Here is a 15,034-nt window from a genome sequence, read left to right as displayed (position 1 = left end):
AATTTTTAGGTCAGGGGATTTCTTGAGGAGGGACAGTGTCTGGGATTCCCTGGTATTTTGGCTTATATGATAAAGCATCTGCTCAGTGTCCCCATGTATATTGGATGTCAAACTTAAATATATCTATAGTCACTGTTTCCTTTATTTGTCAAAAACCAAGTTTTGTGATTTGCCTAGTTACTTTAGCCAATGGTGTCTGACCTTACTATCACAGAAACTTGAGGACTTTGAAGTATTTGTCTTTACCTAGATGACAGTGTGTCCTGTTTTCATACTGTGTAATTAACTTCAACCAAAGCCAGGTTCCTTAAGAAATGGGTACAAAAATAACAGAATATATTTTGGAGAAAATGTGATAAAATGGCTCTTTCCATTTTTGGTTTTGTTTTAATAAACTTAGAAGCATGTTGGGGGAGGGTAAACAAAGATGAAGACAGAAGTAAACACAGCTTTTAGTTGCTGACATTCTGTGGCTACATTCAGAGACTAGGTAAAGGCCTTCCTACTTCCTTGTTGGAAAGCATTTGTTAAAATTTAATGAACCTCCATCTGTGTGGATTTAAGCTGCAGGGACATAGATACCCCCACAATACCCTGCATCTTCTCATCTCTTGTGCTGAAAAATTTGGCCTTCATTATTACAGGGTACTTTGGGAGATCTCCCTTCCCTAGGATTTGGTAGCAGCCTAATCTCACCATATCAATGGTGGGAGCAGCTACAGTCTTGATTTTCTGGTATTGACTCATGTCTACTTACTAACCAACCTCCACAATTTATCAAGTTTACAGATGAGCAGAAGCTCTGGTTCTGCCTAAAGTGGTAATGCTTCATACCAACTTTCCCAAAGTAACCTGTATAATATATGTCAAAGTTGATCCTGTGGTGATACTTGCCATAGCTTGCCAATGTGGCCATGGCTGTAGCTCATGTGGCCCTGAAGGTTATGGGTCTTCCTCGGTCTGGATGGCAGATTGGCAGCCTATATAAAAGAGAAAACCTTCTTTATTCTTGAAAAATAGGATTATTAGGGTGGAAAACTGGGGGAACTCCACTAACTCTTTGATATCCTTTATTAAGGGTTAGGGTTAGGGCTTGGGGGTTTCCACTCCAAGATAATTGATACTTTGTGCAACATCTTGAAGATGTCTCAGCCAAAGAGAACTTGTCATATTCACATCTGTGCTTTCTAAAATAAACATCTCTGGGTAAGCTCAGAAATGATACTGTGATAATTGAGGTGCAGGAAGTTCTTCTAGACAAGTGAAACTCTGGTCAGGAGATTGTAAGGAATCCCTTTGATTGGCCTTTGGGAAATAGTCAGAGTATGAGACATGGGGCAGAGGGCATTATCAGATATTCTATCTCTCCAAGATTAATCTTGAAGGGCTCTTTCTATTTACCACTCACTTAAATCCAGTTGAGTTTGGGCCTTGGAGACAGAATTTTGGTTAGACCTGGATTCCTTAGAGATAATATAATGTTAGAAATAAGAGAAGTTTATGATAGTCACTTACAGTTACTACATTGAGGCCATAGTATTTTGGAAAACTAAGAGCACTATATTTTTCTTCTTTACAAAGGGCACCAGAATATTAGGATAACTTATATTTTGGCAAAAAAAGAGCCTTTCTGCATATCTTACACCAAAATAAAAATTCAAAAATATTAAACACTTAAATAAAAACATTCAAATACAGAATAACATGTAGGTACATATTCATATAAAGAGCATATAGAAGACCCTTCCAAGCATGAATACAAAAACAGAAAACAGAAAAGAAAAAAAAAAGATTCAACTTCATAAAAAATTTAATAATGTGAAAAGCAAAGAATATCATAAATAAAATGAAAAGACAAATGAACAACTTGGGTTAGTATTCTTCTTATATTAAGAGCTCTTATAAATCAATAAGAACACCATGAAAAAGACCTGTAATATAATGGGCAAATATGAACAGAAAATTCATAAAAGTACACATGAAACAGTTAAAAAAGTCACCTTTATGAGTACTTAATGAAATGGAAATTAAAAGATTTAGATAACAAGATTTTGACAATAAAAAGGTTGGTCATGTTTAATGCTTACTGTTGAAGGACTGTGGGAAAGGACATTTCATATACTGTTTCTGAGAATTTAAATTGATACTATATTTTGTAAGGCAATTTGGTGTTATGTAATAGGACTTTGAAATGTATGTGATGTAAAATAATATTTTTGAAATATTATTAAGAACCCTTTTAATGGGTTCTTACTTTTATTAATCTGACAATGTCCCATTATTAGGTCCCCAGGTGTTTTAGTCAGTTTTTTCATTGCTGTGACCAAAAGACCTGACAAGAACAATTAGAGGTGGAAGAGTTTACTTTGGCCCACAGTTTCAGAGGTTTCAGTCAACAGATAGATGACTCCATAGCTCTGGGCCTGAGGTAAGGCAGAATGTTATGTCCAAAGAAAGCAGCTCAGGACATGACAACAGAAAGCAGAAAGACAGAGCTCTGCTTACCAAGGACAAAAAGGCATGCCCTCAGTGACCTGTCTTCTCCAGCCACATACTACTTGCCCACAATTAGGACCCAATTAATCTGTATCAGTGCATTAAACCATTAATTCAGTTGCACATCTTACAGCCTAATAATTTTGCTTCTGAATGTTCTTTGCATTGTTTCACACATAAGCTTTTGGGAGATACTACATATCCAAAGCACAACACCAGGGAATAGAAAGATGAATGCCAACTTGAGAAGGAGGGAGCATTTCATCTGTCTATATAGCAGAGGAAGTAAAATATGTCCCTTTTTGGTTCCTAGAAGAAGCTGTCTACAAAGTAAAAGTAAGTGATCCCATGTTAGTTTGGGGTATTCTTAGAACACTAGAGTGAGTTTCTTTAATCCCAAGATATAGGGTGGGAAATACTAAGCTTAGAGAAGTACCATGTCCAACATTATGCCACTCAGATAAAAGGATAAAAACTGCATGATAGTATAGTGAGTTGGAGGAGGGCAAAAACTATCCCCTAGTTTCCCATAGGACTAAGATTGGCACAATGGGAGCTTGGAGAATGTTCTGGTCCGATATGGGACATGGACCCACTTACTTTCCAAGTGACAGTGGGATGAGCAGAAACCAAGGAGAGGCTTGTGGCTGACCAATCTCTAGAGATAAGTCACAGGGACAGTAGTCATGCCTGTGTAGGCACTCTAACACCAATAAGCAGTAGTGGGAGTGTCACATGATAGAACCAAGAAGGTAGAAATCACCAATCTCAAAGACCAGAGTAGGTGAAGATACCAGTCTACCCTATGGGCTTCTTTCAGAAGATGCCCAGAGAGAGCATGGAATGAAAGACCAGCAGAGACCTAGAGGACAGTCAGTGGTCAGAATGCCATGAGGACATCTAGGGAAGGATTAGGGAGAGAAAGCTTGAGAGTCTGAGTATTTATCTGAAGGAAATTATTTTAAATAGAAAATATTATTATTTAAACTTGAAGAGTTAAAGATATCTTTAAAGGGCAAATTTAAGTCTGCATGCTTCCTGTATCATATAGAAAGGTAGGAGTTTGTGAGAAACTTCAGATAGATAAAAATAAAAAAGCTACACATATTTGCAAAATATTAATTTTATAATATAAACTTCATGTTAGTATTCTTTAATCTAGCTATTACATATTGAGCAATTTATTCTAAAGTAATAATAACACAAGAGTCTAAAGATATATACTCATATAACAAAATGTTCATCATAGCATTTTTTACTTATATTTATTTATTTTTAATTTTTTAAATTTAATTAATTCTATTTTTTAAATACATGACAGCAGAATGCATTACAATTCTTATTACATATAGAGCACAATTTTTCACGTCTTTGTATATAAAGTATGTTCACGCCAATTCATGTCTTTATACATGTACTTTGTTTTTTTGCATTACAATTCTTGTTCCACATATATACCACAATTTTTCATATCTCTCTATATAAAGTAGGTTAACACCCATTTCCTGTCTTCATACATATACTTTGGATAATGATGTCTATCACATTCCACCATCCTTGCTAATCCCCTGCCCCCTCCCTTTCCCTCCACCCCTCTTCCGTATCTAGAATTCATCTATTCCTCCCACACTCCCTCCTCCCTACCCTACTATGAATCAACCTCCTTATATCAGAGAAAATATTCAGCATTTGTTTTTTTGGGTTTGGCTAATTTCACTTAGCATTATCTTCTCCAGTGCCATCCATTTACCTGCAAATGCCATGATTTTATTCTCTTTTATTGCTGAGTAAAATTCCATTGTGTGTATATGTCACATGTTTTTTATCTATTCATCCACTGAATGGCACCTAGGTTGGCTCCACAGTTGAGCTATTGTGCATCATAGCGTTTTTAAAAACAAAAACTGAAAACAACATAAATGTTTGAGAAATGTTTACATTATAATAAGTTCACACAATGAAATACTCTTCAATTGTTACAAAGAATAAGAGAAATCTATATTGGCAAGGGAAAGACCTATTTTTAAGAAATAAAATTATGATAGGGAATATAAAATGGAAGATGATCTTATTTGTGTATCTCTTGATCTATATTTATATGGAAACATATTCATATTCTATAGGAAAGTAAAAAAGATTATATGACTATATTTAGAGTATGGTCCCATATTTATTTAAATATGTATATGTAATATATAGTTCATGTATGTGTGTTTTTGTATACACACACACACAGAAGATAGTTTCAAAGTTTCTGTACCAAATTATTAGAAATTATTATAAGTGGGTGGTAGATAAGTAGAAGTTTCTCTTCTTTACTTCTACAGTTATGTTTTGCATAATGTATTTCCCTACCAAACTATAATTATTTTTATATTTAGAAAAATCAATGCATTTATTTTCTTTCTCTTTTCTTTTTTGGTACCAGGGGTTGAACCCAGGGACACTTAACTACTGAGCCACGTCTCCACCCCTTTTTTTATATTTTGTTTAGAGACAGGAACTTGCTGAGTTGCTGAGGGCCTTCCTAAATTGAGGAGTCTGGCTTTGAAACCGCGATTTTCTTGCCCCAGCCTCCCATGACACTGGGATTGCAGGAGTGTGCCACCGTGCTTGGCTACATTTATTTTCTTATAAAAATAGTGTGTGTTGTTAGTAATAAGAAGAGAGATCTGTGATATGTTAATATATTGAAAGAGAAGATTATTAACAGTGTATGGTTTCAGACTAGGAATAGAACCAACATATGACCCAGCTCTCCCACTTCTTGGTTTTTATCCAAAAGATCTAATGTCAGCATGCTATAGTGATACATGCATACCAATGTTTCTAGCAGCACAATTCATAATAGCCAAGTTATGGACCTAGCCTACATGTCTAAATGTCTGTAAATAAACGAATGCATAAAGGAAATGTGGTAGATATGCAGAATGGAGTTTTATGCAGACATAAAGAAGAGTGAAATTATGTAATTTGAAGGAAAACGGATGGAACTGGAGAACAGAAATAAAAAAGGGATCTCATGAAAATAGAAGAGAGAAATAGAGTAAAGAAAGGAAATTGAAAAGGAGGAAGGAAAGAAGGGAATGAGGAAGAACTAGGGAAGGAAATCTATCAAATTATGCTATGTCCACTTATCAATATACCAAATGAACCCCACTTTATATATAATTGTAATGTGCTAACTAAAATAATAACAACAGAAGGGATGGGGTTGTGGCTCAGCAGTAGAGTGTTTGCCTAGCATGCGTGAGGCACTGGGTTTGATCCTCAGTACCACATAAAAATAAATAAATAAAATAAAGGTATTATGTTCAACCACAACTAAAAATATTTAAAAAAATGATAATAGCAATAGAAGAGAAACTGGTAGAACAGAGCAAGTTTGTGAGAGGGAGAGAGGAGGAGAGGGAAAGGGAATGTAGTAGGGAATGAGAGTGTTGAGTAATCAAATAGTTCTGTGACATGTGAATATGGCATAATGAATTCCACTATTATATATATTTATAATGCACCAGTGGAATGTGTGGTTTAATATTATTTGTTTTTACATACATGAATATATGTGCATATAAACAGAACATATGCTAACATATTAGGGTTGATTATTTTTGGATCTTTGGATTAGTAATGATTTTTATGTATTTTTCTTTTGATTAATCTTATTATCTCTCTGTAATAAAAGTATTTTGTGAAATTAAGGAGAAAAACACAAAGTATGTCCCTCTACTCTATGCTGTAGAATATGATGCCTGATTTGAGGTAGTTTTTGAGGTATATTGGGAGCCAAGTGGAGATGTCTTGGGTAGTAGGAAAATGTGAGGGTTATACAGGACTGGGTACATAATTGGCTGGGCCCAGTGATAAATGAAAATACTTTTTTTCAAAAGCAAGAAAAATTTCTCTTAAAGGTACTAAAATATAAAGTTTTTTCCTTTGTTGAATCTCTCTCCTGTTCATGTGCATAATCCATCATCCTATTGAACATCATTTACAAAATACAAGTTCAAAGATAAAATTAAGAATTTCAAGATGGTGACAAAGCATTAAATCCAACCTGGGTCCTTCTAGGCTAGGGTCCCTGTGTGACTTCACAGGTTTTACTTCCTTGAAGCTGGCTTCATGGTTACACAGTAGCAGGCTGGGGAGTTTGGTTCTAGATATCATTAGCCAGAGAAAACTCATGAAACTATCAACCTCATACAAAAATCTGTTCTAAAAAGCTTTCTACCTTCTAACATAGCACTGCTTATGCCAGTTCTAGGACATGCCATGCCAGTTCCTGACAAACAAGACTGAAAATTACCCAAAACCAAGTAGTTAGTGACAGTTTCCCTAAGCTGCAGCTGTAAGATAAATGCAGGTTTGGTGCAGCCAATATGGAAAGCAGTATGGAGATTCCTTGGAAATCTGGGAATGGAACCACCATTTAACCCACCTATCCTTCTCCTCCGTCTATACCCAAAGGACTTAAAACAGCATACTACAGGGACACAGCCACATCAATGTTTATAGCAGCACAATTCACAATAGTTAAACTGTGGAGTCAACCTAGAATCCCTTCAGTAGAGGAATGGATAAAAAATATTACTCAGCAACAAAAGAGAATAAAATCATGGCATTTGCAGGTAAATGAATGGAGTTGGAGAATATAATGCTAAGTGAAGTTAGCCAATCCCAAAAAAACAAATACTGAAAGTTTTCTCTGATATAAGGAGGCTGATTCATAGTGGGGTAGGGAGGGGGAGCATGGGAGGAATAGACGAACTGTAGATAGGTCAGAGGGGTGGGAGGGAAGGGAGGGGGCATGGGGTTAGCAATGATGGTGGAATGTGATGATCATTATTATCAAAAGTACATTTATGAAGACATGAATTGGCGTGAACATACTTTATATCCAAACAGAGATATGAAAAAGTGTGCTCTATATGTGTAATAAGAATTACAATACATTCTACTGTCATGTATTTAAAAAATAAAATCAATTAAAAAATATAAATGCAGGTTTGAATGGGGATGAGAGGCAGAAACAACAGGAGCTCCTAGTTGAGCACTCTCAGTGTAATAATTCTGCAGTAAGAAGTAGGATGGGAGCACTAAAGGGGTGGAAAATTAGAACAAAGTTTGGGGAAAGTGAAAGATGATTGAAAAGAAGTATATGAAGAGGAGCAAGGACTCTCAGTGGTCTAAAGAAACCTGACCGATTTTATTTTTATGGCTATATTAAAAAATAGCAAACATGGATTAAACATTGTGGTATATTTTAAATGCATACATTTAACGAATTTAATGTTTTTTTTCTTAACATGGATAATATACAATATAATTGCTCAGAATAACTGCTGGGTTTGTACAATATAGAAATTTATAATACACTATAAATTTTGTTTTTAACTATGTTAAATATACATAACATAAATTTACCATCTTTACTATTTTCTTTGCAGTGCCAGGATCAAACCTAAAATCTCATGCATGCTAGGCAAATGCTCTATCACTGAGCTAATCCCTGGTCCATCTTAATCATTTTTGTTTTTTGAGACAGGGTCTCACTGTGGCTGGCCTTGAATGTGTGATCTCCCTGCCTTAGCCTCCCATGTAGCTGGGATTAAGGACAAGTGCCACCATCACCATGCCTAGCCAGTCTTAACCTTTTTTGGGGAGAAGGATTGAAACCAGGGGAACTCAACCACTGACCACACCCCCAGCCCTATTTTGTATTTTATTTAGAGACAGGGGCTCACTAAGTTGCTTAGAACCTCACTTTTGCTGGCTTTGAACTTGTGATCCTCCTGTCTCAGCCTCCTGAGCCGCTGGGATTAGAGGCGCATATGGTAGTTATTTTGTAATTGAGAAACCGTCATCATGTTTTCCATAGGTTTTGCACCATTTTGCAATCTCAGAAACAGTGCATGAGAGTTTCAGTTTCTCGACACCATCATCAGTACTTGTTTTTTTCTGTTCGTGTGTTGGAGATAGTGGCCATCCTCACAGGTGTGAGGTAATGTTCATTCCTTTTTGTTGTTAAGTAGTATTCCATAGTGTCAATGTACCATGATTTATTTAACCATTTACCTGAGTAATATCTCATTATGTTTTAATTTGCATTTCCCTAATGGGTAATGATGCTAAACATATTTTCATGTACCTGAATAACCTCTTTTTTGAAATATCACTCCATGTGTTTTGCCAATTATCTAATGGATTGTTTGGTTTTTACTGTTGAGTTTTGAGAGTTCTTTATAAATTCTACATGTTAGTCTTTTGTCAGATTTACAGTTTTCAAATATTTTCTCAGACTCTGTAGCTTGCCTTTTAATGTTCATAACTGAGTCTTTCATAGAGAAAAAGTTTTAAATTTTGATGAAGTTCAACTTGTCAATTTTTTAATTTTTCTGGATTGTGCTGTTGGTGTCAAATCTAAGAACTCTTTGTTACCCCTAGGACACAAAGTTTTTCCTCCTGTTTTTCTTTTTTCTCTAGATTTTGTGGCTTTACACTTTATATTTGAAATTGTGATCTGTATTGAGTTAATAGTTGTAAAGGATATGAGACAGGTCCAGTTTCGCTTTTGCTGATGATGAAAGCACTGTTTGTTGAAATATTATGTTTCTTTCTTTTAATTGATTTTGTACCTTTGTCAAAAATCAGTGGGGTATATTTGTGTGGGTCTAGTTCTGGGATCTCTGTTTTGTTTCATTAATCTATATGTCTGTCCTTTCACATGGTCTTGGTTACTGTAGCTGTATAATTTCTTGAAATCAAGTAGACTGATTCCTCCTACTTCATTCTTTTTTATAGTGTTATTATATTTTATACATTTATTTATTTATTTTTAACATGGTGCTGAGGATAAAACCCAGTGCCTCACACATGCTAGGTAAGTGCTCTACCACTGAACAACAAGTGCAGCCTCCAACTTTATTCTTTTTCAAAATTGTTTTAGCTATTCTAGTTCCTTTGACTTTCTATATATATTATGGAATAATATTGTTTATTTCTGTAAAAATATTTCTGGATTCTGATAGGAATTGCTTTAAACCTACATATCAATTTGGGGAGAATTATTTTTTTTTATTATGTTGAGTCTTCCAAATCCATTAACACAGTATGTCTTTCTGTTTATTCACATATATTCACATATTTTGTTTCTTTCATCCAAATTTTTAATTTTCCACATGCAAGTCCTGTATATTTTTGTTATTTTTATACATAAGCATTTTCATTTTTTGAGTTGTTGATGGACCTTTATTTTATTTATTGATTTATATGTGGTGCTGAGAATCAAAGTCAGTGCCTCACACATGCTAGGCAAGCGCTCTACCACTGAGCTACAACCCCAGCCCTAAGAATTTTATTTTTGAGCAATTATAAATGGTATCGTATTTTAAATTTTGTTGTTTATATGTTCATGACTGGTATATAGAAATTAACTTTTATGATTATCTTATATTGTGAAACTTTGCTGAACTCATTAGTTAGAAGAGATTTTATCTCATTCCTTGGAATTTTCTACTTGGATAATGTGTTGTCTGCCAGTAGGGACAGTTTTGTTTACTTCTTTCTGATCTTTTTGCCTTTATTTCCTTTTCTTACCTTCTTGCATATATTAGTCCATTTTTATTACTATAATGAAATACCTCAGGCAGGTTAATTTCTTTAAGAAAAGAGGTTTATGTGGATCATAGTTTTGTAGACTGAAAGTCGATGATCAGGCAGCTGTATTGGTTCAGCCTCTAGTGAGGGCCTAATGGTAGATGACATCATGGTGGGAATGTGTGCTAGAGGGCGAGATCACATCGCAAGATAGGAAGCCAGAGAGCTGGGTGGGTCTGGACTTGCTCTTTTTATAACAATTCTCTCAGGAGAACTACATTAATCCTTTCTGAAGGCAATCCCCAATCACACATTACAACCTACTGCTTAATGGTCTATACCTTCTCCCTACAACACCATACTAGGTATCAGGCTTCCAACACAGAAACCCTTGGACAACAAATCACAAACAAACTGTAGCAGTTCACTGGCTAGAATTTCTAGTACTATGATGAATGCATGGTTGAGAGCAGATATTCTCGCCTTATTTATGATCTTTGGAGGGAAGCATCTAGTTTTCATTGTCAAGTGTGTTGTTAGTTGTAGGGTTTTGTAAATATTCTTTATCAAGTTGAAGAAGATCCCCCTATTTTTCTCTTTCTGTGTGTTTTTCCTCATGAATGGGTGTTAAATTCTGTCAAATGCTGTTTCTGCATTGATTTATATGATCATATGATTTTTCTTCTTTACCACATTAATATGGTAAGTTACGTTGCTTGGTTACTGAATATTGAAACAAACTTGCATCACTGTAATAAATTCTGCTTGTTCAAGGTATATAATTATTTTTATGCATAACTGAATTCTATCAGCTAATATTTGTTAGGAATTTTTGTATCCATAGTCATAAGTGATATTCATCTATAGTTTTCTCTTTTTATACCATATTTAGTTTTTGAATCAGAGAAATAAAATGATTTGGGGATATCCTCTTTTATTCTCTGGAAAAAATGTATAAAATTGATGTTAATCTTTCTTTAAATGTTTGGAAGAATAGTCTAGTGAAATCTTCTAGACCTGGAGATTTCTTTTTGTGAAGCTTTTAAATTGTTAATTGAATCTCCTTATGGTTATAGAGCTGTTCAAATGATGTATTTCATATAGGTTGAATTGGTGTTAGTTTGTGTTCTTCACGGAATTGGCACATTGACACTGTCAAGCATATGTATACAATTGTAGCATTTCTTTATTATCTTTTTGATGTCTGTAGGGCATGTGATAACGTCTCCTGTTTCTTTTTTTTTTCTTGTTTCATTCCCAATATTGGTAATATGATTTATCCCTCTTTTTTTCTTTGTCACTTTTTCTAAAATTTTGTCACTTTTTTATCATTTAGAAGAATCAATTCTTTATTTCATTGATTCTATTGTTTTTCTCTTTTCAATTTTATTGATTTATTTTTATTATTTTCTTCCTTCTGCTTGCCTTTCTTGTAGTTTTTCTTCTTTGGATAAATTTATGAGATGGGAGCTTGGATTATTGATTTCAGATTTATTCTTGTTGTATGCATTTAGTGCTATGATTTTCCACTCTCAGCAATGTTTAGCTGTGTCCTACAAATTTTGATATATTGTATTTTCATTTTCATTCATTTCATCATTATTTAGTTTTTCATCACTTTAGCATGAATATATTTTTTAAAATTCCCTTGAGCCTTCTTCTCTGCTCCATGGATTATTTAGTAGTGTGTTGCTTAGTTTCCAAGTATTTGGAGATTTTCTTGTTATCTTTCTATAGTTGATTTCTGGTTTGATTCCGCTGTAGTTGAAGAACACACCCTGTACAGTTTGAATTCTTTTCAGTTTGTTAAGTTTTGCTCCTTGTTCTGGGATAGGACCTCTCTTGATAGGTATTTTGTTGCTACTTGAAAAGAATGTGTATTCTGCTCTTGTTGGGTGGAGAATACCTATAAAAGTTGACATTGGATTCTATCTCCTTGTCAATTTTCTGTCTAATTGTGACATCAATTATTGAGAGAGGAATATTGAAGACTCTAGCTATAGTAGTAAATTCATCAATTTGTCCTTTTAGTTCCTTTAATTTTTGCTTTACATATTTTAGAGTTTTATTGTTTAGTGCATACACATTTATAATTGTTATGTTATGATGAATTAACTCTTTTATCATTATGTAATATCCTTGACTATCTCAGTTAAAACTTTGGGTCCAAAATGTATTTCATATTTTATTCAATGTGTTCATTAATATATACCTATATATTAATATGAATTATTTTAATATAAAATAGTACTATTATATATTATCTATAATACATCAAACATATTGTTACTATATATGAGCATATACAATCTATTTATACTTGGATACCAATATAGCCCTCTTGCTTTCTTTTGACTGATGTTTACATGATATTACTTTTTCTGTCCTCCTACTTTCAATTTCATTATACTGTTATATTTAAAGTGAGTTTTTTGTAGATAGCATATGTTTGGTCATTTTTTTTAATCCACCATATCAGTCTATTGCTCTTTTCAACTTAAATCTACCATTTTATTTTTCCCCTTTGTTTATTTATTTATTTATTTTTAGATTTTTTTTTTTTTTTTTTTTTTGTACCGGGGATAGAACTCAGGGGTGCTTTACTACTGAGCCACATCCTCAACCTGTTTTTTATTTTTAATTTTGAGACAGGGCCTTGCTAAGTTGCTGAGGCTGGCTTTGAATTTGCAATCCTCCTGTTTCAGCCTCCTGAGCTGCTGGGATTACAGGCATACACCACTGTGCCTGTCCTTTCTTTGATTTTTTTTTTTTTTTTTTGGTGTTGGGTATTGAACGCAGGGCCTTGTGCATGTGAGGCAAGCACTCTACCAACTGAGCTATATCCCCAGCCTCTCATTTTGATTTTTACATGTATTTTTGTGTTGCTTAATGATGGGAATATGTTCTTTCTGTGAAAGACAGCATCAGGCATTTTTGACACTTCTATGAACATCGTAGACTGATAAATCTAGATGTTATAGTGTACTACACACCTAGGTTGTATGGTATAGTCTATTTTTAAGGTTTTTAAAGTTGTACTTCAGATTATTATTTTTTTGTTAAAAACTAAGACACAAACACACACATTAGCCTAAGCCTACACAGGGTCAAGATTATCAATATCACTGTCTTCCATCTCCCCTTATGCCACTGAAAGATCTTCAGGGTTAATTACACACATGGACCTGTCATCTCTAACAGTAACAATGCGTTCCTCTGGACTATTTCCTGAAGACCTGTCTGAGGCTGTTTACCATTAACATTTATTGGGGGGGGGCAGCGGGGGAGTACCAGGGATTGAACTCAGGGGCACTCGACCACTGAGCCACATCCCCAGCCCTATTTTGTATTTTATTAGAGACAGGGTCTCTCGGAGTTGCTTAGCACTTTGCTAAGTTGCTGAGGCTGGCTTTTAACTCATGATCCTCCTGAGCCGCTGGGATTACAGGTGTGGGCTACTGTGCCCAGCATTTTTTTTTTAAAGGAGGTGTATATTCTGAAATAGCAAAAGTATAGTATAGCAAACACATAAACTAGTAACATAGTCATTTATAATCATTATCAAGTATTAGGTTTGGTATATAATTGTATGTACTATACTTATATGCCTGGCAGTGCAGGAAGTTTATTTATACCAGCCTCACCACAAACAGGTGAGTAATGCATTGTGCTATAACATTATGATGGCTATCACCTCATTTATATAATAAGAATTTTTTAGCCCCATTTTAATCTTATGGAACCAAAATAATATATGCAGTCCATCCTTGACTGTAACATTGGTATGGAGTGCATGACTCTGTATATGTGTGTGTAACTCATTATAGTCTACTGGTTTCTTCATTTTACCAGTTTAGGTGAAGTGTAGAAATTTTTCTTATCTTTATGTCTGTCCCTTACTCTTCTTGATTACAATATATTTGTTTTTTTTAACTACATCAGATGCCATTATAGTTTTTGCTTCCATCATTCAACATAATTTGGAAGACTCAAGAGCAGAAAGAAATTCTACTTACCAGTATTTTTGCTTACTACATTTTTTCTTCCTTTCTGATGTTCCAAGTTTCCTTTTAAAAGTAATTTCCTTTTTGTTTAGATAACATCTTTAAGCCATTCTTTTAGGATATGACAACTGGGGACAAACTTTATTACATTTTTCTCACTCATAAACATGATGTGCCTCTTTATTTTCATGTTTTCTTTTTCAACTCTTAGTAAAATTTTGTAGTTTTCTTATGGTTTCTGCATATTTCTTATTAAGCTAATTTCTAGGTTGGTTTATTTTTTATAATTGTAATTGTGTATATGTTTTTTTCTCAGTTATTTTCTAATTGCTGGTATAGAAGAAAGGAATCAATTTGTAAATGTTGATTTTCTATCCATTTACTTTAACTAAACTCTTACTAAGTCTAAGTGTTTTTCATTTGATTATCTTGGGCATAATAGCACACTGCCAACCATTAATCATTTTATCTCTTGTTTCCTTCCTCTAGTTGTACCTGTATTTCAGTTTCTTATTGAAATCTACAGAGTGAATTATTTTTTTAGGGAAGACATTTAGTATAAAACAGTATTTAAAGAACTAATTCATGAAAGTGTCACATTTCAATCTAGGATATACTGCCAATGCAATATTTGGAAGAGATTTATTATTCAAAAGGAGAAACAATAAGTGAATACCTGGTGAACTTTGTTCCTTTTAAGTTATAACCAAAATTGTGGCAGTAAGTGTAAACAAAATGGAGGAAAAAGAGAGAGAATTGAAAAAAATAAAAACTGATCTATCACCATAAATTGTTTAGTAAGCACTAGTTTACTTCAATGGGGTCACAGAATCATTAAGCAAAAGCCATTCATGAAGAGACATTTTCCTGTGGTCAACTTTATGAAATTCTTGAAGACTGTAGGCCTCGAAAATAAAACCAACTGGTGAAACTAATAG

At 34.1% G+C, this 15,034-nt stretch overlaps 1 pseudogene; it reads right to left on the bottom strand.

Annotated features, from left to right (window-relative positions):
- Positions 1 to 534: 534 nt before the first annotated feature.
- LOC114089800 (large ribosomal subunit protein uL15-like) overlaps positions 535 to 15,034 on the bottom strand; it is a 130,589-nt pseudogene continuing 116,089 nt past the window's right edge.

This window comes from Marmota flaviventris, chromosome X (genome assembly GCF_047511675.1).
Source record: "Marmota flaviventris isolate mMarFla1 chromosome X, mMarFla1.hap1, whole genome shotgun sequence".
NCBI classification, from domain to species: domain Eukaryota; kingdom Metazoa; phylum Chordata; class Mammalia; order Rodentia; family Sciuridae; genus Marmota; species Marmota flaviventris.
The sequence above is the reverse complement of the archived record's forward strand: the minus strand, read 5'-3'. Positions and strand labels throughout refer to the sequence as shown.